General features: G+C 37.1%; 1 pseudogene; it reads right to left on the reverse strand.

Annotated features, from left to right (window-relative positions):
• Positions 1–679: 679 nt before the first annotated feature.
• Positions 680–9,382, reverse strand: LOC132002688 (heterogeneous nuclear ribonucleoprotein A1-like 2; annotated as a pseudogene).
• Positions 9,383–22,880: the final 13,498 nt, after the last annotated feature.

Raw genomic sequence — 22,880 nt, forward strand, 5'->3', positions numbered from 1 at the left:
TAGGTTTAGAATTAGCTATATACTGAATATACTCAAGAAGTGTAGGTTAGAACCATCAGAACATAGACTGTACCTGGTCTTTTTTTTTCCTTGTTTTTTTCTTTAAGACCCTGATTTGGTGTCACAATGAGACTATTACATTTAGCAATCAGTAGTATGGGTGTTTAAAATACACGCACGCGCGCACACACACACACACACACACACACACACTGAAACCGTTTTGTTTTGGAATGTTCTACATTTTCCACAGAAAATAAACTACAAACCTGTTAGAAAATTAGTAGCAAATGCAGTCCTCCAATATTTTTTTGCCCAGGCACACATTATCAAAACATGGTGTCTTTGTAACAATTGGACCCTGCCACCACTATGCTTGGCTGAGGTCACATATCTTTTGTAACCTTCTCTGGCTCTCCTCTCCCACTCAGCTGTGTTTCCTGGCAGTAATGAAAACCTTCTGCCACTGCCATCTCTACAACTGCTGCTCTTGGAACCACCATTGCACCTTGGTTTCCTGGTTTGGCAAAGAGATGGCCCCCACTGCTATAGGGACCAGAGCATCTGCCTCCAATTTCCTCCTTTCATGAGTCCAATATTAGAAGATAGATTGATTGAAATTGCCAAAACATGATAGCTTCTGCCACCTCCAAAACTGCTTCCACCATTACCAAATCAGTTATAGCCACCGGCTGCCACCACTGCCCGCCACCACAGCTGCTGTTTCCTCCATGACCAAAGTTGTCATTCCCTCAAAAATCACCTCCATGACCAGTACTGAAGTTTCCAGAATCACTTTGACCTCTTTGGTTGAAGCACTACCCACCCTCTTAGGTAGGGCTTTCCTTACTTCACAGTTGCAGCCTTTCACAGTGTGGTATTTCTGAAGGACAGTCTATGAAGGTATGGTCCTCAGATGTTAGGAAACTAAATCCTCTCTCCTTGCCACTGCCTTGGTCAGTCATGGCTTCAATCACTTTAATTTTCTCATAGTGTTCAAAATAATCTTAGATGAACTTCAGTGTTGTCATTAATGCCACCAACATAAATCTTTTTCCCCGTGAAGTGGGTACTAGGTCTTGGAGAATCTTCAGTTGACACAGCCTTCTTTGGTTCCACAACTCTTCTATCCATTGTGGGTGGCCTTGCATTCATGGCTGCATCCTCTTCCTCCATGTAGCCTATGTGACCTATTCAAAGCCTCTGGAAAGCTTGGTGTTTGGCATGCCCATTAACACCATCCTCGAGCATTCCCCATTGTTCAATGGCTCCTCAGACTCTCACTGCTTGTTTCAAAGCTCCAACTTTCCCCAGGTGCTCAGGTTCCATAGGAGACTCAGACATGGCAGTTGTGGGAGGGAGAATTTAATGATGCTTACTCATGGCATCCATGGGCAGAAAAGCTACCTGATCCTTTGATACAATAAACATGCCACTACCTAAACATGGCTGTGTAGTTTTGTTTTCTTGGTTATGGCATGCTTTTGCACACAGGAAGAAACTATGATTTTTTTTTTTTTTTTTTAATGAGCTACAGTTGAAAGATAACAGTTTCAGGTAGACATGATTTGATATTTGTATATAATGCTACATGACCATAAGTCTAGTAGTACATAGTAGTACAGTAGTAGAGTACATCCCTCACTACTCTTTATTTTCTTGTGATAATTTCCAAATCTACCTTTGCTAACTTCTGTGATTATATAAGACAGTATTAACTGTAGTCACTGTGCTCTACATTACCTCCCTAGGACTAGGTTTATAACAAAGTTTGTGCTTTTTTTCCCCCTACCTTCACCCCCAGCCTTCAGCAACCACTAATCTGTTTTATGTCTATGAGCTTTTTTTTTTCCACATGTGGGATCTCACATCCTATCTCTCACATCACTCTACCTATATCTCACATCGCTCTATTTCTTAGAGTCCTTTATCATTCATGTATTCTCTATAGGCTTTGCTTTGTAGTTACCATGAGGTTTATGTAAAACAGCTTGTATATAACAATGTATTTTAAGTTGATTATAACTTAAGTTTGAATATACTATAAAGCTCTATAATTTTATTGACTTTTCTTCCCATATTTGATATTTTTGATGTCACAATTTACATCTTTTTATCTTATGAATCCGTTAACCAATTATTATAGTTATTTTTACCATTGTGTTCTAACTTTCATGCTGTCTTTGTAAGTGACTAACTCACTGTATTTACATTAGATTATTCTAAATTTTATAGTATCTTTCCCATAAGGATTATAATTTTTGTTCTAATTAGTGCTCTTTTCAGGTCAACAAAATTCCTCTAAACTTTCTTATAAGGGTGGTCTAATGGTAAACTCCTTTAACTTGTCTCAAACAGTCTCCTTTCTGGAGGACAAGTTTGCTTGGAATTCTTGGTTGGCCATTTCTTTCAGCATTTAGAATGCATTGTGCCATTCTCTTCTGGGCCTACCAGTTTCCCTGAAAAAATCCAATTAACTTGTGGGGTTTCTTCTGTATGGAACAAGTTTTCTTGCTGCTTTTAAGATTTCTTATCTTTACCTTTTGACAGCTTAATGATAATGTGTCTTTGTGTGGATCTCTTTGGATTCATCTCTTTGAGAACTTTCTGGCTTTCCTGGGTCTGGATGTCTGTTTTTCCAGATTAGGGAAGATTTCAGAAATTATTTCTTGAATTTTTCTGCCCTTTTGTCTTCTCCTTATGGGACTTCTATAATACAAATTGTGTTCTGCTTGATGTTGTCCTATAAATCCCTTAAGCTCTCTTCTCTCTACTTTGATTGAGTTTCACTGCCCTGTGTTTGAATGTTCATTGATCCTTTTTCCCTCCTGCTGCACCTAGTTTAATTGATTGAATGTATTCAGTTTTTTTATTCAATCTAGGACTTCCATTTGATACTTGTTAACTGTTCTCTACCTGAGCTTCATGATCATCTGTTATCCTCAGCTCTATCAGGTAAGTCACTTCTCTCGATTTCATTAAGGTCTTTTTCTTCAGTTTTATCTCGTTTTCATTTGGAATATATTCCTCTTCATTTTGCTGGACCGTTGGTTTCTATGTAAAACAGCCACATCTCCCCGTCTTCTTGTGGCTGTGTATGGTGGATGGACCTTATTGGTCAACTCTGCCCTGGCTCTTGGTTGGCTCTCAAATCTTGTTCATTGTCTAAGAAGTCTGCTTTAATTTTCATGTTTCCCAGTAGGTGAAGGTGTGCCAGTACTGGGCAGTGTTCCAAAGGGAAGCTGTGCCAATACTGGTTAATGTGCCTAAGGGGAGGACCTCCACCTGAGCTCCAGACACTCAGGCTGTAGCTCTTAAAGTATGTGAATGTACTTCTTTCAGGGGAAGACAGGTTGATGGTGTGTGTGTGTTGCCTGTGCTTGAAATCCTGGTGTGACAGCCAGCTAAGAACTGTCTGTTTACCACTGTCCCATTGAACCCATGAACACAAGCCCTGCTTATGAGGGACACCAGAGCCAGTTTACCAGGGGGTGTGTCCTTTGGGCAGCAGATATGGGGGCCAAAGTGCCTGCTCTATATGCATGCTCCTTTCTCAAACCGCAACCTGTGGTAGTGCAGAGGGTGACTGTAAAGGTGGTACCAGTTAGTGTCTGATCCCTGGATAGTTTATTCACTTTTGAGATCTATTTAATAAAAAGCCTGATCATCAGACCATAGCTCTAAAAGTTAAACTATTGAGTCTTTGTCATGGAAAGACTGAGAGTGCATTTCAGTCTGCTGTCCGTGCTGTGCCCTGGGGGTGGGCAGTTAGTTAGGAACTATTCCTCCATTTGATGTAGTCCTTGGGGGCCCACAGATGTAAGAAGATTGGCCACCAGAGTTGGTGATCAAGCTCTGTCCATCAGGTAGAGGCTGCAAAGACTGGAGTATCATGTGTACATTAGCTCTTTCTCAGAAAGATACTGGTGACCTAGAGCAAGGGTGAGGAAAACTGGTAATAGTGTCTGCCCTCTGAGGTCTCTGGGGAGGATTAGAGCCCCCCTAGAAGTGCTAAATTAGATGCCTGCTCCTGAGGTCAAGATTTTAGGATGAGCAATTAAGTGTCACAAAATGAGTAGGTGCTTTCTATGGTTGCCTCTTCACAGGAGACTTCTAGAACATTTTTTTCAGTTTGCTATAGCTTTGTGGGTCTCATGGATGTAAGCCCAATTTGCTTTCAAAACTAGCTGTCTTGGCAGTCTCATTTGTCGGGTACAAGTCTTATAAGCTGGGGTGCCAGATGTGGAGTTCAAATCTTCTTTCCTTAGGGAGAAGCCTAGGGTAATGAGTGCCCTCCCATTGTGGCCTGCCATGCCAGGGATGGTTTATTGGAGGACTATGTCAGCAGTTCCTACTGACTTCAATATGTGTGTTCTTTTTCCCTTTGTTTGCCTAGTTTATAAGAGGAGCTCAGTTATTGAATTTTTTTCAGAAGAAATTTGTTTCCTATATAGCTATAACTTCCCTTTGCCCATGGGAGAAAGTCAATTCAGCATCCTCTAGTGTCACCATTTTGAACCAGAACTACCGTTAATATAAGTCTTAGCAATCATGATGGCACTGCAGTTATCCCTGCCTACTCAACACCAATAAGGACACTGTTTCTGTTAGTGAGTCACTTACTCAGTGGCCTTACCCTGTGCTAAGGTCACATAGGGGAAAATTGCCATGACTAGATATCCCAGGAACCATAAGTTTTATGTTCTTAATGTGAATTGCAGAAAGTAAGCACATAGAATGGTAAGGCAGATAGGAAGGGGAACAATCTAATAGGTTGTTAATTAACTGGCTACTGTTTGATCTCTAGGACTCCTTGTACGAGACTGCCAGACTGTCTCCTGAGAAGGTAAGTACTTTCCAGGATAGGGTTATCTGGAGGAGGAAGAAGGAATGAGAATTCCCTTGCACTTCAAGACAGCAAATCTTACTGTATCAAAACCTCTATATACCTTCCTTCCTGGGGCAGGAAGCAAGGCTACATGGTTGAAATGTGAGGCAAAGCATTGTTGAGCTTTATTTGCAGATGACTGGCTGGTGTCCATGAAGTGTTCAGTGACTGCTGAAGCGGCTGGGTCAAGGACAAAAAGGAAAAATCCCCAGAAGCTCATTATCTCTAATTGGTGCAGATAGCTTCAAATACTTCATATAATTTGAGGCTATCCTAATCACTTCTTGAAGATAACACTGGGCCTCAAAAATTTCCCCAGGACAACTAGGAAGTTAACAGAGCTGGGGTTTGTATCCCGGTCTGATCTAATATGCATGTTTAACCCTTTGCCCTTTATATAGGAAATGTGTGCTGATAAAGGTCTACTGTTGTTGATTTCTACTCTGGGTTATACATTCCTGTGTCCTACATGTTAGCTGATACTCCACTGGAGATCTGTTGTATCATACTTTACCATCTTTGTCACTGGACTACCCCCGCACACACCCCGGAAAAGGCCCCTTCTCAAATGGTTTCCTTTCTGGTATAACAAAATATTCCATATGGTGCCTGCCTCAGAAACCTAAGACTTATGTATGACTCTTGCCTTCCCTTTCAAAATATAATCAATGGCATCCAGAAAATGCTAATATTTTAAAGTACTTACTACATTGTTTGGGACTACTCCAATTCCTTATGCTAATCAACTTCAAGATTAATAATAAACTAATAAGGCAGTATTTTTATCTTCATTCTTCAGATAAAAGGTCATTTGCCTGATCTTCATAGCTAGAAAGTGGTAAAGCTCAGGTAGAAACATAGGCACCAAGTTTCTGTCTCTTAGATGCTAATCAGTTACTCAAAATTCTGATTCTCCTAAAAAGCTTTTGAATCCAACTACTTTAATCAATGCCTATGATCAATGACCCAGTCTAGGTCACCACCTTCCTAAACTTCTACAGCAGCTCTTAGCTAATACACCTTTCTTTAACCAATCTTTTTTTTTTTTTAAGATTTTATTTATTTGACAGGCAGAGATCACAAGTAGGCAGAAAGGCAGGCAGATAGAGAGGTAGAAGCAGGCTCCCTGCTGAGCAGAGAGCCCCATGCGGGGCTCGATCTGAGGACCCTGGGATCATGACCTGAGCCGAACGAAAGCAGAGGCTTTAACCCACTCCCACTGAGCCACCCAGGTGCTCCTCCTTACCCAATCTTAATTATTTCCAGTCTACTCTCTATGTCTCAACCAACAGTGTTCAAAATATAAAAGTAATTGTCTCTTTCTACATATAAATCAAAGGATTTTCAGTGCCCTTAAAACAAGACCAGACTCCGTGAACACCGCTTACAGTAGACTTAGCATTCCAGATCCGGCCCATCCCTCCTTTTCCAACTCTCCAGAATTCTCTTCAATCTAAAAATGATAACCAAGTTCAAAGTGTTCCTCAAAGATACCACATACATGGCAGTTCTATGTTCTTGACGTGCAGGGTCTTATCCCATCTCCAACATCCTCCTATTTTTCTGATTTGTTCCAGTAATCCTTAAACTTTGTCAGAAAAGACTGATCACAGACAAATGCATCCTCCAAAAACCCTTAGTTCCATATATCTCCATCCTGTTTGTAGGCCTAACGTTGTTTAGTGTCCATATTCCCTGTTGGCCCCTGCCCTGAGAGCTTAGAGTCCATGTCTGCCTTGTTCACCCTTCTTCATTGCTAGCACAGTCCTGGGTACAGAAAAGTCTCTGACACATGCAAATGCACGAATGTACCCCAGCCACCACATGCATGCACGAACACACAGAAGTGCTTACACAATCCAATAAAGTTATATGGATCTTCCAGACTGTGGGCTGATAGATACCCAACTGGGAGACAAATGGAGATAAACCTTAATGAGATATCACTTAATGGGACATTTTATTAAATGGTTATAAGAAAATCAGCTTAATAGAAGATACTCTTGTCAAATTCTTAAATAGTTGCCTGACTGTTATTTTTCTATATTCAGGATCCTTCTGATTGCAAGTACCACTGAGCTCTCTCTGCCTCCTGTAAATTCCCCTATGTTGCTGTGTATTAAAGTAAATAAGCTCTAATAAGCTTCTAATGCTGTATTTTAAATAATCTGAAATATCTTAAATGAGCAACACTTAATTTTAAATATTAACTAGAAATTCTCCTGGATTCTCCTAAATATTTTTATTTAGCACTGAAAAGTATGATTTTCTTAGCATCTGAATGGAACTCTTTATTGCATGCTAAAGAAAGTATAAAAAATGTATGAAAGTGTAATTTTCACATATTAAAATGAACACTTTGAAGTGAACAATTGTCTCAGTATTGTTGCTAAATATTTTGATGGTATTCCATTGGTATGAATTCTAACTATTATCAGAGCATAACTCCAGATGCTTTATCTAATTCAAAGTCAATACTTTAAAAATCCTGTTCCAGTGCTGGTAATTCTAAGAAAACAACTTTCTCTTTAGTCTACATCTAATGACAAAATAACAAATCCATTCCACAAAATTTTAATTTGGACTATGTCTGTTTATCCGATATAGCATGCTGTGATTTATTGGTAAAAATACACTTTATACAGTGACTTCTGAATTTTGATTACATTATGTGTATTTTAGATAAAGACTTTTTTTTTTTAAAGGAATGGCAATCTTAAGCTTTGCTGCAAATCAGAGCACTTAAATATGGAAGCGTTTTTAACTCCATCTTTATTTGTAACAACAAATTGCTTTTGCATGCTACTATTAATACATTTTTTGAAATTCCCTTTTCCCACCCATCTCTTATCTGTTCTCATATCGACTACAATAACTATTTGTTGTTTTAAGTCTTAATTTTAATTCCAGTAACGCTTAAACTAATTTCAGGTGTGTGGAAATACAGAATCACTATTGTACATCAGCCTGTACTCATTGTAAGTGCCCCTTTAAACCCCATCACCTACTTGACCCATCCCTTTACCCACCACCCCTTTGGTAACTATCAGTTCGTTATAATTGAGTCTGTTTCTTGTTGTCTTTTTTTCCTGCTGCTCATTTCTTAAATTCCACATATGAGTGAAATCCTATGATATTTCCATTTTATTTAACATAGTCTGTAGCATATTCTTCATCTGTGTTGCAAATGGCAAGACTTTATTTCTTTTCATGGTTGAATAATGCTCCATGTGTATGTGTGAGTTTCACATCTTTATCCATACAATCAATGAATACCAAGACTGCTTCCATATCTTAACTATTGTAAATAATAGAGCTATAAACTTCAGGGTGCGTGTATCCCTTTGAATTAGTGTTTTTGTGTTCTTTGGGTAAATAACCAGTAGTGCAATTGCTGAATTGTAGAGTAGCTCTATTAACTTTTGGGGGAAGCTCCATGCTGTTTTCTACAGTGGCTGTACTAGCTGGCATTCCCACCATCCATGCACAAGGGTTCCTCTTTCTCTACATCCTCACTAATACCTCTTTTTTATACTGTTAGTTTTAGCCATTCTGCCAAGCATGAAGCAATATTGTAGTTTTGATTTGCGTTTTCCCTGATAAGTAATGATGAGCATCTTCTCATGTGTTTGTTGGCCATTTAGATGTCCTCTTCAGAGTTGTTTGTTCATGCCTTTTGCCCATTTTTTAAAACTGGATTATTTTTTGGTGGGGGGAGTTGTTGAGTTTTAGAAGTTCAGTCTTTGCTGCTTTTCTTGATGCAAGTCTTGTTCCTCTCTAATCCTTTCTAGTCCCCATTTGTCCTGTCCTACATTATAACCCTGACCATACCACTTCACATATTTAAATTGATTCCTATATTGTTATAGTAGAAAGTTTAAATTTAGTATGACATGAGAGGGTTTTCATCAACTTTTCACTGCTTTGGGTATAGCTTACCAGGAACTTTATACAACCTTGATGAAAGTGAGATAGCCCAGCAATGGTGAATCCTGGAGCTCCATTTTACCCAGGCTCATGGCCAAATCTTTTTTCCCCTAAGCTCGTGGTCACATGAGGACTATAGCCTCTAGATACCTTGTCCTTTTATGACACCATCTAAGAGAAGAAGATATGGTTTCTTTGAATGTCTCCCCTTACCAGGAGGAATATTTTTTTTGGGGGGGAGGGGGGACAACATACCCTATGCTCCTAACAGAATTGCTCTTGTTTCATTGATCTGGACAGGGTAATATACCCACTTCTTAACCAATTACTGGAAGTAATTAGTTTAAACACTAATGTTTGATCAGTTTTGACAGACTGACTTCTTCTCTGGAGTGCTAGAGACACCTACCTTTCCTGAATATATCGCCCCCTGAATAAAACTGGGGTTGAATCTATTTGACAGTAATGAGGAATGGATGCTGATATGCAAGTAATGGTGTTTCCAAATCCTCTTAAACTTTCTGAAAGTTCGGGAACTAACTCATCTGTCCTTGGAACTCTGCCCATTGTTTCTCACTTTTCATTCCTTCAATCTACAATATCCAGTGTTCTCATTTTAGGTATTTTAATATGTAAAACAGATACAGAGGCCTTCCATTACACATCACTACTCAATGTTAAATAAGCATAGCTGAGGTACTAACTCTAGTGGAAAAAGAGCTTTTTTATAAATTTAATTTTTTATCCCTCTCACATTAAAACCCTGAATGTATAGGTTACTGTTAAAACCATACTTTAAGGCTTTGACTTGTGATCCTCCTATATTTGTATACATACATATTTTTTTCTACATCCTGTATTGACAGCTGCCAGATGGTCTCTAAGGAGTCTTCCCTGACTTTATTTGCACATGAATCTCCCTACTCCATGCTTCCAAAACACACTGGACCCAAAACACACTGGATGTGTTTTTGTCGCCATTATCAGAATGACCTTTATAAAATCAGAAATGACATGTACTGTATTAGGGTATATTTCTGTTAATTTGGAAGATGTAATTTATAAATTGAGATTTGCATAAGGGGCACAATAGCTCCAGCTGTCTTGACTGCATGACTTAAACAAAAACATGTTATTTAAAAAATATATATATACACATATATATGTATATATATATAATAAATAAATATATATATATTTATTATATATAATAAATAAATATATATAATAAAATATATATATTTTTTATTTGAGAGAGAACATGAATGGGGTGTAGGTGAGGGAGAGGGGAGAGTCAGTCTCCCTGCTGAGCAGACAGCCCAATGCAGGCTCGATCCCAGGACCCCAGGATCACAGCCTGAGCTGAAGGCAGATGCTTAACCTACTGAGCCACACAGGCATCCCATCATGTCATATTTTGTTAAAATTTTGTTGATCTGTACTACCCGTACACAAAACATATCAGTACTTGCCAATGCTAAAAATAGTGATTTAAAAATAGTAATTCATGTGTCTCTGATTAAGAACATTAAACTAATTATTTTTATAGTAGCTGTACCAGGTTCTAGCAATCCAAACAGTAGTGGTAAGCTGTTGTAAGCATTTATTGGTTACTGGCTATTACTGGAATTCCTTACCCTATATGCCAGAATTCTTCCTTCCACTCTTACATTTTCCCCCCTCAGAGTTTGATCTCCTTTTTTGAAATGTAACAGGATAGTTTTACTAAATATTATAACATTGACAAAAATAACTTACACTACATAGTACAAAACACATGAATATGTCAAGCACTCTGCACATACTAGCTTATCTCATCTCCACATGACACTCTTAAAATAAGTATTATCCACATTTTAAATTGCACTGAGGCGATTTACCCAAGGTCATACAAGTTAGTAGTTTAATCAGGATTCAAACCAGAGGAAAATAAATGCTTTAAGAACTAAGTTAGATACTTAGTTCCAAAAAAACTTTGAATAGCTTTTGTGTTACCCAAAAATAAAATAGGAAGCTTGAAAAATAACACTTTTCTCTTTTGACTGTTGGTACTTAATAAAGGCAATTTATTTGATATTTTTAGATTTGGGTACCTTCAGTGACTCCACATTACTTTGAGATTAAAATGTAAATTCTCACAGGGCATTCAAGATGACCTATACTATGACCCCATCCACCTTTCTCGGAATTATCTACAGTGGTTTTTGTGAGGATAATGTGAAGTAAAATGAAACCTAGACTTTAGCTTTTGAGCTGAGGTAAATCACAGCTAAACTATTGGCTAGTTCTGTTACACTGATATGTTTTGTCTCTTCTATGTTCTCATCTGTGAAAGGAAATAACCCCTACTACATCTTAGGTAACTGGGAAGATGATCAATGAGAACATCACCATCTTTTCCTGACCCTTTACAAGCAGTGGATGCCAAGCAGTATTCCTGAACATAAGTGGTTAGGTCCCATTTCTAAGATCCCTAATTTATTGCCAGCAGTGTCCCCCAAAGCACTCCAACAACCTCTTTATCCTAAAGTAGATCTCTTATGAAACACTAGGGTTTTCTACCTAAACCACTTACATGACAATTCTGCAATGGCTTGCCCTGTTGCGCTGTAAGTTAGCCTCCCTCTTACTATCTAACTTTTCACTTTTTAATTCATGATTCAATAAGTAATCCTTGAGGTCTGGATATAGAGTGATAGTGAAATCTTAAGCATGCTAACAAAAATGATATACTGACAGCATGTTTCTTGTACCTGTTTTGCTAGATTACCATATTGCTTTTAAAATACATTGACTTTGGGGCACCTGGGTGGCTCGTGGGTTAAAACCTCTGCCTTGAGCTCGGGTCATGGTCTCAGGGTCCTGGGATCGAGCCCCACATCGGGCTTTCTGCTCAGCAGGGAGCCTGTTTCCTCCCTCTCTTTCTACCTACCTCTCTGCCTGCTTGTGATCTCTGTCTGTCAAATAAATAAATAAAATAAAATACATTGAATTTAAAGTTGTCTCTGAAGGAGGAAATTCTAAGGCACCCACCTTTTTCTTGAGACTATGCGAATCACATTTTCTTTAAAAATCCAAACAATCTTTGATAGGAATTGCATTAAATGTGTAGATTGCTTTAGGTAGAATAGACATTTTCACAATATTTATTCTTCCAATCCAGGAGCATGGAACATTTTTCCATTTCTTTGTGTCTTCCTCAATTTCTTTCATGAGTACTTTATAGTTTTCTGAGTATAGATTCTGTGCCTTTTTGGTTAGGTTTATTCCTAGGTATCTTATGGTTTTGGGTGCAATTGTAAATGGGATTGACTCCTTAATTTCTCTTTCTTCTGTCTTGTTGTTGGTGTAGAGAAATGCAACAGATTTCTGTGCATTGATTTTATATCCTGACACTTTACTAAATAAAAAAAATCCAAACAATCCTCCCCCCACCTTGACTTTATAGCTAGGAACTGACACTCTGGAAAGGGGGGTGTATAAAGATGTGAAGTTGAAGGTGTACATGTATGAAAAATGTTGCTGTACATACAGGTTATTCATCAGATGGAGTTCATGTCCAAATGAAGATCATTTTGTAGAACTAAACGTATAAATCAGTGTATGAAATTATGGTGAAAATTGAATATAGGACAACAGAAGGCCAATTATGTATTACAATAATTATAAGCAATATTCATCTAGATCACAATATTAGACACTATAAATACTAAACATGTATTACCTCTTCCAATATTCTCAAAGCTCAAAGTACTATTGTCTTTTTTTCTTACACATGAGAAAACTAAGACAATATTAACCAAATTACTCAAGGTTAAAAAGATACAAAGTGGTCAAGACAATGTGGGTTTGATTTTTACACATACTCAGAAATCCTCCTCCTATACTACCTCTTCTATCAAACTGTTATGGTCCATAAAGGAAGGCATAAGTGACAGAAAATAACAATAGATTTCATAACTTATGGATTATATTTTATATTATCAGCTTAACCAAGAAGCATGGTCCACTTCAAATTTTACCACCCAAAATTATTTTAAATTTCACAATTTCAGATCGGAAGGTCTGATCTGAAGGCTTTGGGCTAGGTACTTGTGCAAGAATATATGCATGACTATAAGTTGCTATATAAAACAGGATACCATCATATCCACCACCCACTAGAATGTGGCCACTATGTGGGAAAATTCCTTTCTTTAGTTTTGTAGCTACATTGCTTATACAAGTGCTCGAAACACAGTAAACATTCAAGAAGTGGGTGAATGAATGAACTCATGCATTTTTCCCCTACCATCTCCCCTAAAGTCCCACAGAACATGATAATGCAAGGTATATCTTATCTTGGTTCAAACCATGAATTTCACAGGACCTCAATTATTTACTAAAAGCATAGAAAATACAAAAGACAATGTTTAGAAGTATAAGTTATTGGGGCAGAGACCATGAGTAGATTATATAAAAGTCCTAAGTTTCTGAAGAGACTTAAAATATTTATATAGAGAGGAATATATTCAAATGTTTTTCATTTTTAAGTAGAGAAAATAGAATGCTTATTTCAGCTATGATTCATCATTGCTCAACTCCTGCCTAGAACATATGTTATCTATTGAGGGTTTTGTTTTTGTTTTGTTAGTACTTATGGTCTCAACAAGTTGCACTTGACTTACAGGCCTATGATTCTGTCCTGCTCCATGGCCTACCAATAACTACTAATACTTCTTATTGAATGTTCTTTTTAAGTTAGTCATGTATACAAATTGATATATAAATTTTGGAACAGGAAAAATGGTAGAAGGTAACATTAGCCTTATTTTACAAGAGAGAAATACTGGAGAAACCAGTATTTAGAGGTTTGCTTTGAACTTGAGAGTCCAAGCTCTAAGCCAATGCTTCTCAAGACTTTTCTCTAGTTTTTCTGACATGTAACTGATGAAGAGCACTATAGAGTCTTAAGGTCTATACTATAATGATTTGACTTGTATTATGAAATGATTACTATGATATGATTAATGCTCCTCTCATAGATTTTTTTTTCCCTTGTGATAAAAACCCCTAGAATCTACCCAACTCTCAAATACATATCATATCACCGATAGTGCTCATGTTGTACATCTCTAATACTTATAACTGGAAGTTTGTAACTTTTGACCATCTTCATCTACTTACCTGCTCCTAAACTCTGATAACAACAAATCCTGATGTTTTTCTAGGAGTTTGTTTAAAAAAAAAATCCCTCATATAAGTGAGATCATACAGTATTTGTCTGACTTCACCAAGTATAGTCCCTTCAAGGTCAATTTGTGTTCTTAGAAATGGCAAGATTTCATTTTTTAGCAGCTAAATGAGTACCCTATTTTATATCCCATCTTTATTCATCCCATTGATGGAGAAGTTTGTTTCCTGTGTCTTAGCAATTGCAAATAATGCGGTGAAGATGGGGATTCAAATGTTTTCTTCGAAATACAGTTCATTTTTTGGATATAGTCCCAGAAGTACAATTCTAGCTCTATTTTTGAGAAATCTCCAATTCTATAGTGACTATACCAAATTACAGTCCCACCAACAGTGGTGTTCTCCACATTTTGGCAGCGTGTCCCATCTGTTAGAATGGCTATCTCAGTTTGATTGGAATTTGTATTTCTCCTAACTAGTGATGACAAATACCTTTTCATGCACCTGTTGGATATTTGTATATCTTATTTGGAAAAATGTCTATTCAGATCCTCATTTTAAAAAAATCCTCATTTTTTCATTTTAACTGATTATTTTTTGTTTTTTGTTTTTTTGCTATTAAGTTGTATGAGTTCTATACATCTTTTAGATGTATAACTAATCAGATACATTCCACAGGTTTTTTTTTTTCCCACTTTGTTGATCATTTCTTTTGTTGTGCAGAATTTTATAGTTTAACACCATCCTTCTTGGTTTTGATCTTGTTACTTATGCCTTAGATATATACAAAAAAAAAAAAGAAAGAAAGAAAGAAAAAGAAAAAATTGCCACCTATAACAAGAAGCTTTCTTCCTGTTTATTCATCTAGGAGTTTTGGTCTTAAAATAACTCAAAATAGATTAAATACTCAAATGCTGGGGCACCTGGGTGGCTCAGCCTTTAAGCATCTGCCTTTGGCTCGGGTCATGATCCGGGGTCCAGCCTCATGTTGGGCTCCCTCTCATACTCCCTATGCTTGTGTTCTGTCTCTAACTGTCTGTCTGTCTGTCTTTCTCTCTGTGTCAAATAAAATCTTAAAAAACAAACCATAAAACATTGAAAAAATCCTTAAATGTTTCAGAGGTATGAGATAGGGGTCAAGTTTCAGTCTTCAATATAAGTACCAGTTTTACCTGAATGATCTATTGAAGAGAATTTTTCTTTCCTCCACTGAGTATTGACTCCCCAAATAGTGAATATACATGCATGTCTTTACTTCTGGGCTTTCTATTGCATTGATCTATGTGTCTATTTACATACCAGTACACATTGTTTTATACCACTGCCATACTATGTATCTGTTTTAATATCAGCATCATACTAGATATATGTATATGTATGTGTGTAATATATACATAGCTTGAAATCAGGAAGTATGATACCTCCAAGTTCTTCTTTCTCAGGATTACTTTGATTCTTTGGGATCTTCTTTGATTCCACATAAATTTTAAGACCATTGTTCTGTTTTGTTTTTAAGGCCATTGGGATCTTGATAGAGATTGCCTTGGCTATATAGATGGCTTTGGGTAGCATGGATATTTTAATATTTTAACAATATTCTTCTAATCCATGAATGTGGAATACATTTCCATTTATGTGTATGTGACTTTTTATCATCAGTGTCTTCGAGTTCTCAATACAGGGATTTTTTAACCTTCTTGATTAACTCTTCCTAAATATACTATCTCTGATACCATGGTAAATGGGTTTCTTTCTTTTTCATCTAAAAATGCTACTGATCTTTCAATATCCACTTCATATTCTGAAATTTTACTGAATTCATTGATTGTATCTCTTTTGACTGATTTTTAGAATCGATTTTTTTTTCAGAATTTTGTCTATAAAATGTCATATGAACAAATTTATCTGTCCAATTTTGTTGCCTTTTCTTGCCTGATTGCCCTGGCTTGGAGTTCCAGTACTGTCTTGAATAGGAATGGTGAGAATGGGTACACTTCTTTTGTTCCTGATCTTAAAGGAAAAGTTTTCAAGCTTTCACCATCGAGTTAGGATGTCAGTTAAAGCTTCTCAAGCTTTAACGCATGTACAAATCATCTAAAGGTTTTGGAAGATACAGGCATTGAGTGGCATCTCAGATTCTAAGTTTTTACTAAAGTCTCAGTTGCTAGTGGTTCATCTAGTGGGAAGACTCTAAATTACCATACCATAATATATCCAAGGGTTTTATGACCGATGTGTATGTATTCCAGATATTTATTTGAAATAAATATAATTGAAAATCTAAATGATTTGTGAGTCTTAGTCAAATTCAAATAGAATCCACCAAATGTCCTCAATATCCAGGCTATTCAATGATAGGAGATAGGGACATTGCCTAAACTTCAGTATCACAAGCATTTATGTCCTAAATTATACACTCTTCTCTCGGTCTCAGGAATAACCTTTTAAAACCCTATAATCTTCACATAGGAATTTGGATATTGAAGTATTTTCAAAACCTGACTGACTAACTTGGTATCAGAATTAAATGTAATTTTAAAACGAGAGCTTGATATACATCCCCCCCACACACACCTGTTTCTTCCCTGGCCAGTTTGTTTTCATTCTTTTATACAGATAATGGGTAATCAGCCAAAAATATATAACAGCAAATTTTTGAATGTTTGCATCATTAATGTTTTGTTCCCATCCAATGTTTTCCTCATACATGTAGGCATATACCTACACATACCTAATGTAGGCATATATGTAGGCACATACCTACACATACCTAATGAAAATTACAAATTTTATCACTGTGATAGAATGGTTTCTGAACATAACCACAGATCTGTCAACAACTTCTACAATTGAGAAAGCATTGTCTTAAAATTAACAATTCAAGTTGGCTAGATTGAATTTTGATTATCATCGCCTTCTAAGACTGAAAATAAATAGGGTTAAAATCCCCAACCACCTATTTTTATAAGCTCAAATAATTAGAAAATAGCATCATAACAATGAAGAAATAAAACAACACACTATACCACAATCAAAATAAGGTATGTCATTTTTTATATCTTCTACTGAAGACTATCTTATTCTACTGAAATATCAAATTTTAACCACATCTTTTGTACAAAAGAGCTACATATGTACTATTACTATATGTTGTAGTACTGATCATTAGGATAAAAACATTTTTTCTTTTCTGGAGAATAGAATGTCTGCATCCCCAAGTTAAACATTACAATATTAAACATTAAACATACAATGTTAAACATTACAATAGCAAATTCACATTATTAAATACTGGGTTTGTATTTTCCCTGGGACATCACAAACTATTTTAACTATTGAAATTCTTTAAAAAGTCACTTTTTTTAACTAGCTTTTATTTGCTAACTATTAAAATAAGCTAAAGGATTAAGGATTTAAAAATTTTTAAACTCCAAAATAAAATACAAAGTTTCTTTATGAACATAAAATGAGAAGATGAGGGCAATCCCTTATGATTATAGTTAAGTATCTTAAAAATATCTACTTGAAATATTAAGAACTTACAGTTCTGTTTTAACAAGTATTACAAGCGGGAGGGGGAGCAGGTATTGGCAGTGGGAAATTACAAATATTCATGCATATTTGGGAGGCAAAATTTGCCCAGTACCTCTGAATGACTTGCCTGGAGTTTAAGCATAAATTATTTAATAATCTGCATGACAAACCAATACAAAAAGTATATATCAAATGACTTTTTTTCCAGGCAAGTTTCTAGAAATATTAGACGGTTAAAAATAAATCACACAGGTTAGAATCCAATATGGTTCTTCTCAGCAATTCTTAGCTAATCAGGCTCCTCATTAAAATAAAATAAAGACCTCATTAAAATAAAGACCACATCAGTCTGAAAGGGTCACCAAATTAAAGTCTTTATGAACAAAATATTCGAAAAGAACTGAATCTAAACAAGCAGGTTTGTTTTTCTTTAAAACTATTCATGAGTATAGAAAAATAGGCTTTTGTCATGTGTCCTCCTATCCAGTGTGAGCTCACAAGATTCCCGAGGCCATCAGGAGGAACATTAAAGACAGTTGACAATACACCTGTACTTCGTGATTTTTAGTTGCTTTTCCTCCTGCCCCAGGTACTTCCTGGATTTCTTAGGTTCTTGCCCTAATTAGATGAGGGGCCATTAGCTGACCTATGAATGCTCATGTATTAATAAAATGGCGGGCGCCTGGGTGGCTCAGTGGGTTAAGCCGCTGCCTTCGGCTCAGGTCATGATCTCAGGGTCCTGGGATCGAGTCCCACATCGGGCTCTCTGCTCGGCAGGGAGCCTGCTTCTCTCTCTCTCTCTCTGCCTGCCTCTCCATCTACTTGTGATTTCTGTCAAATAAAAAAAAATAAAAAAATAAAAAAGTGGCAGTGGGTTTCGGGGGTCAAGTTTATTCTGGCTTTCTGATCTCAAGATCCCAAGTACACACTATTATCTCAGAGGCCTAAGCACTTTGTCTCTATCCAGAGAGAAGCTGTTCTGAATCCCATGTGTTGAATATTGGTAAATGGGACCACAGAACTTAGAGAACTTGAAGAACCTCATTCTCTTATTTTACTAATAGCAGCTTGAAACTTATGAAATGGTTACTTGGCCTTTCTTTGACCTAAATTAAATGGTCATTTCTTATGAGTCAACCTTAGAAGAGCAAGCCCATGTCTTGTGATCTTTGAGATTCCTGAGAGATAGAGCTGTCCATGATCTAAAGCACCTTTACAACAGAAGGAATGTGCATTTTAGATTAGCCAAAAAAGGGGTGGGGGAGACAGAATATGAGAAAGGGGAGGACTAAAGAGTTAGTAGGCAAAAGCCTGCAATCCAAGGATTATGTCCTAAAGCCTCACCAGACCTCCTATGTAGGTCATCCCCAAATGCTCAGAATCCAGTCCTCGTGTCCTACTAGTGTTTGTGGGCTTCATATCCAGCAGAGTTCCACCTGAAAACACTGTAAATTGTGGTCATTGAGAAATGCTGGCTACAGAGGAACCAGAGTAGGTGAGAGCCCCAATGAGGTTGCATATAATTGTTTGCATCAAACTTCTTTGTAAACTGAATTTTCTACTTAGATATGTATGTATGCTATACATATGTATATTTGAAATAGCAAGGAATGTTTAATTTCTAAATTTTAAAATGGTATCTGACTTTCTCATGATGAAATACGTCATGGAGACTTGTGACTGCCTGCCATAGAGTTAAGAATTAAACAAGATGCCAATTTTCTGCAATATATTCCTGCTAATAATAAGGGAGGAATGATGTTTTCTGGCACATGGTGAACCACAGAGGAAGCTGAGAATACTTAGTGTGTGACTTGGTGATGAAAGTAATGCAAGGCTGCCCCAATCACTTGGTTAGGGGTCAATTCTAGAGAGGATAACAGTGTTTTAGTGGAAGATGGTATTTTTGAAAGATAGGGGGCAGTGATGACAATAACACAACATGAATTAGGTCAATGGATATTGCTGAGAAGGGGTTTTTAGATAGAAGTCATTAAGACTAAAATTAGAACAGACAGAAGTCCACAGAGGCTGTTTAATACCAGCCCTCTAGGGGTGCCTGGATGGCTCAGTGGGTTAAGTCTCTACCTTCGGCTCAGGTCATGATCCCAGGTCCTGGGATGGAGCCCCACATCGGGCTCCTTGCTCAGCAGAGAGCCTGCTTCCTTCTCTCTCTCTGCCTGCCTCTCTGGCTACTACTGATCTCTCTCTCTGTCAAATAAATAAATAAAATCTTAAAAAAAAAAAAATACCAGTCCTCTATTTGCCCATAGCCATCCCCTCAAACTCGACCCAAGTGTCTATAATGTCTTTTTCTGGAATCCACTGTGCTGTCTCTTCTGTGCTTCCTACAAAGCAAAATCTATGAAATGTCCAATCATGAGGACTGTTTTACAAAGGAAATGGAGTGAGTTCATTTGAGATTGCATCTATCTTTTTGGTCTTATTTTTCTGCACGCTATCAACAGTTTGTAGGAAGGAAAATTAAAAATACAGGAAAGGGACATCAAAGCCGAGGTTCTCCTTCACCTTATTTTACCAGACTATAACAGGAACCATGAATATTCAGACTCACTTCATATATCTGCTGCATCACATGGGCAATAATGCCCTTCTCTGTTCTTGGAACACACTAAGGCCTGGGCATCCACATGCTCCCTTCTTCCAGGAATGCGCATAAGACTGAGTTCATCTTACTAAACTCAGTGCATTATTTTAGCATTAGCTTAATAGATGCTTCTCTCAAGAAATCTTTGACATGTATCCCAAACCTATTATAATCTACTATCACACTTTTGCATATTTGATATTAAGTTTCAGAACTGTTTTTGCTGTAACTATATTGTCTCTCTGACCAATAGACGGGAAGATAAGAGTTCTTATCTTGGCCAGACAAGAAATTGTTGAGGGTCTTGAAAATAAATAAATAAAACAACAACAAAAAACACCAATTCTAGTTACTAATTCCACTCCTATATAATCAGATGTAATTTTGGCGTGCGCCCAGCTCTCAGTAGTATGAGTTTCCCAAATGCTGCTGATATGGGATAGCTAAAGTTGAGAATATAATGTACAGTCTTTGAGACCAGAACCTTTGAGGGCAAGGACTAGACTTCGTTAGTTGACTACCATCTCTTCTGTCCCGTAGAATGCCTGCCACATATCAGAGAATCTCAAATAAGAACAAGGCTTATGATCTTAAGTAGCCCAAGTATGACATTCAGAATGTATGTTTTCTGATTATAACTAAAAAGCATATGGGTATCTTAAAGGGCAGGAAGACCATTTTGGCTGAACTCAAGAGGGCTATTCAAAGACAACCAAAGGTAGTGTGGAGGGTATTCAAGGTATAGGTACAGATGGCTGAACTGTTGAACAACTCACCAGCTGTATAACCTTTGGCGATGTTTTACCTTGTCAGTGCCTCACACCTACCTCAGAGTTGGGATGAGTGTATAGTACATGCTAGGTAATTGTTAACTATCTGGTGCCATTATTGAGCAGCTGAGAATCTTACCCTTGGTTTATATGTAGCTGCATTTTTAAAAGGAGTGAAACAAAGGAAATTTCCTCTCTGTCTTTCTCATGCTGAAAAAGGAGTGATTATTTCAACATTTTGAAAATGCACTGAATATAGGCATAGTCTGATGTCAGCGCTGTATATCAGAGACCACCGGAATGAGGCCCAGACCCACAATTTAGGAGAACACTAAGTTCCGACCAAAATCTTAGACTGATCCTTTTCCTTTGCTTTTTGTGTTCTTGTGTCACCAGCTTTTCTTCATGATGTAAATTACCTGGGTAAACACAACACGAAATTTAATGAAATACAAAAAAAAAAAAAAAAAAGTAAAAAAAAGGCTTGTAACTAGGAGGTTTGAAAAATAGAATAAAAGAAACACTCCAATTCTGTGGAGACAATAGTGAGATTTTATGAATCCCAAAACTCTAAAAGCAAGTCTGTGAGGTTGTTCTGGTGGTGGTTCTTATCCTTTCAAATGTACCTTGCCAAGGACTGCCAATTTATAAATAGATGTAAGTAATTCATTGATGTCCTTCATTTTCCTTACTGAAGGAGCTTGTTGGAGAAGCTATACAACAGCTTGAAACTTATTAAACATATGCTGTAGTTCCTTAGATGCCTTTTGTTCAAATTCCTTCTCTTGCTGCTAAGGAGAACATGACCAAGGCCAGAATGCTGACAATGATGGATTTCTTACAAAGCATGCTTGAAAATGTGGATCTCTATGGTCCATAATTACTGCCACTGTTATTTACTAACAAGGGGAATTGGTACATTCAAAAGACTGCCCTTTATTCCAGTCCACAATTCTTAACTCCATTTTTACTGCAATGAGTGCTTGCTTACCAACAGAACTGAACAGTGTAAGTCACAATGATGAGTCTGGTCTTCAGAGTGTATTAGTGCTAATTTGGGAGTGCTGCTGGGGAAGGTCATATTTCAGAAATAATGATGCTAAATCTCTTCTGCTGGAAAGGTCTCGGAGCCAGAGACTTTCTTCCTCCATACATAACTAACCAGCAATTCTTTACTATCATTACAAATACATGAACATTGCCAGGGTAACATGAAAGTTACACAGCTGTTGGCATCAAGAATTTCAAGTATTTCTGTTCTGTTGTAAAACACAAAGGTGATGAATGTCAGCTCTCTAATTTTTAGTTTTAGCAAAACTAGTAAAAGCAGGATAAAAGCCTTGAGGTTTACTTGGCTTTTAAAGTGCCTCCCATATCCTGGAATTCAATTTAATAGACAACCAATCTTGAGACAAGTCAGAGTTTCTGTTGGACAGGTAATATCAACAGAAACTTAAGGAATAAGCTTCACTTACACCATTTCTGTCTCATCCACTGCAATCCCTCTGAAAACTATATCTTTGAATACAGTCAGTATTACTCTCCAAAGCCTGTTACTTTGGAGGTGGACTTTCTGTTGTCTCTCAAAAATAAGTCGGATCGAAAAATTGCTAAAGGTTCACTTGTCATCCTACCTTGATATTCTGAATAAAGAAAATGTTTTCTTTGAACCTTCAGAATCTAAGCATTAACTTAATCCAGGCTCCATTCTTCATAGAACTGTCAGAAAACTCGACTATAACTTTCCCCACACAGAACATTCCCACAGCAGACATCAGCCTAACTACAGAAACCTCAACTACTTGGGGTGAGGGGGTAGGGACATAGGTTGTTTTGCTTTGTAAACCAATGGCAACAGATCTGGGAACCATTTCTTCTAGCTTAGTAACTGGTCATTTCATTTAGGTATCTAGACACTGATTCAGCAGAAGGTTGTGTCAGCACAACTGTTGTCTGATAACGGTGCGATTATTACAATAAT

Source organism: Mustela nigripes, chromosome 15 (assembly GCF_022355385.1).
Source record: "Mustela nigripes isolate SB6536 chromosome 15, MUSNIG.SB6536, whole genome shotgun sequence".
NCBI classification, from domain to species: domain Eukaryota; kingdom Metazoa; phylum Chordata; class Mammalia; order Carnivora; family Mustelidae; genus Mustela; species Mustela nigripes.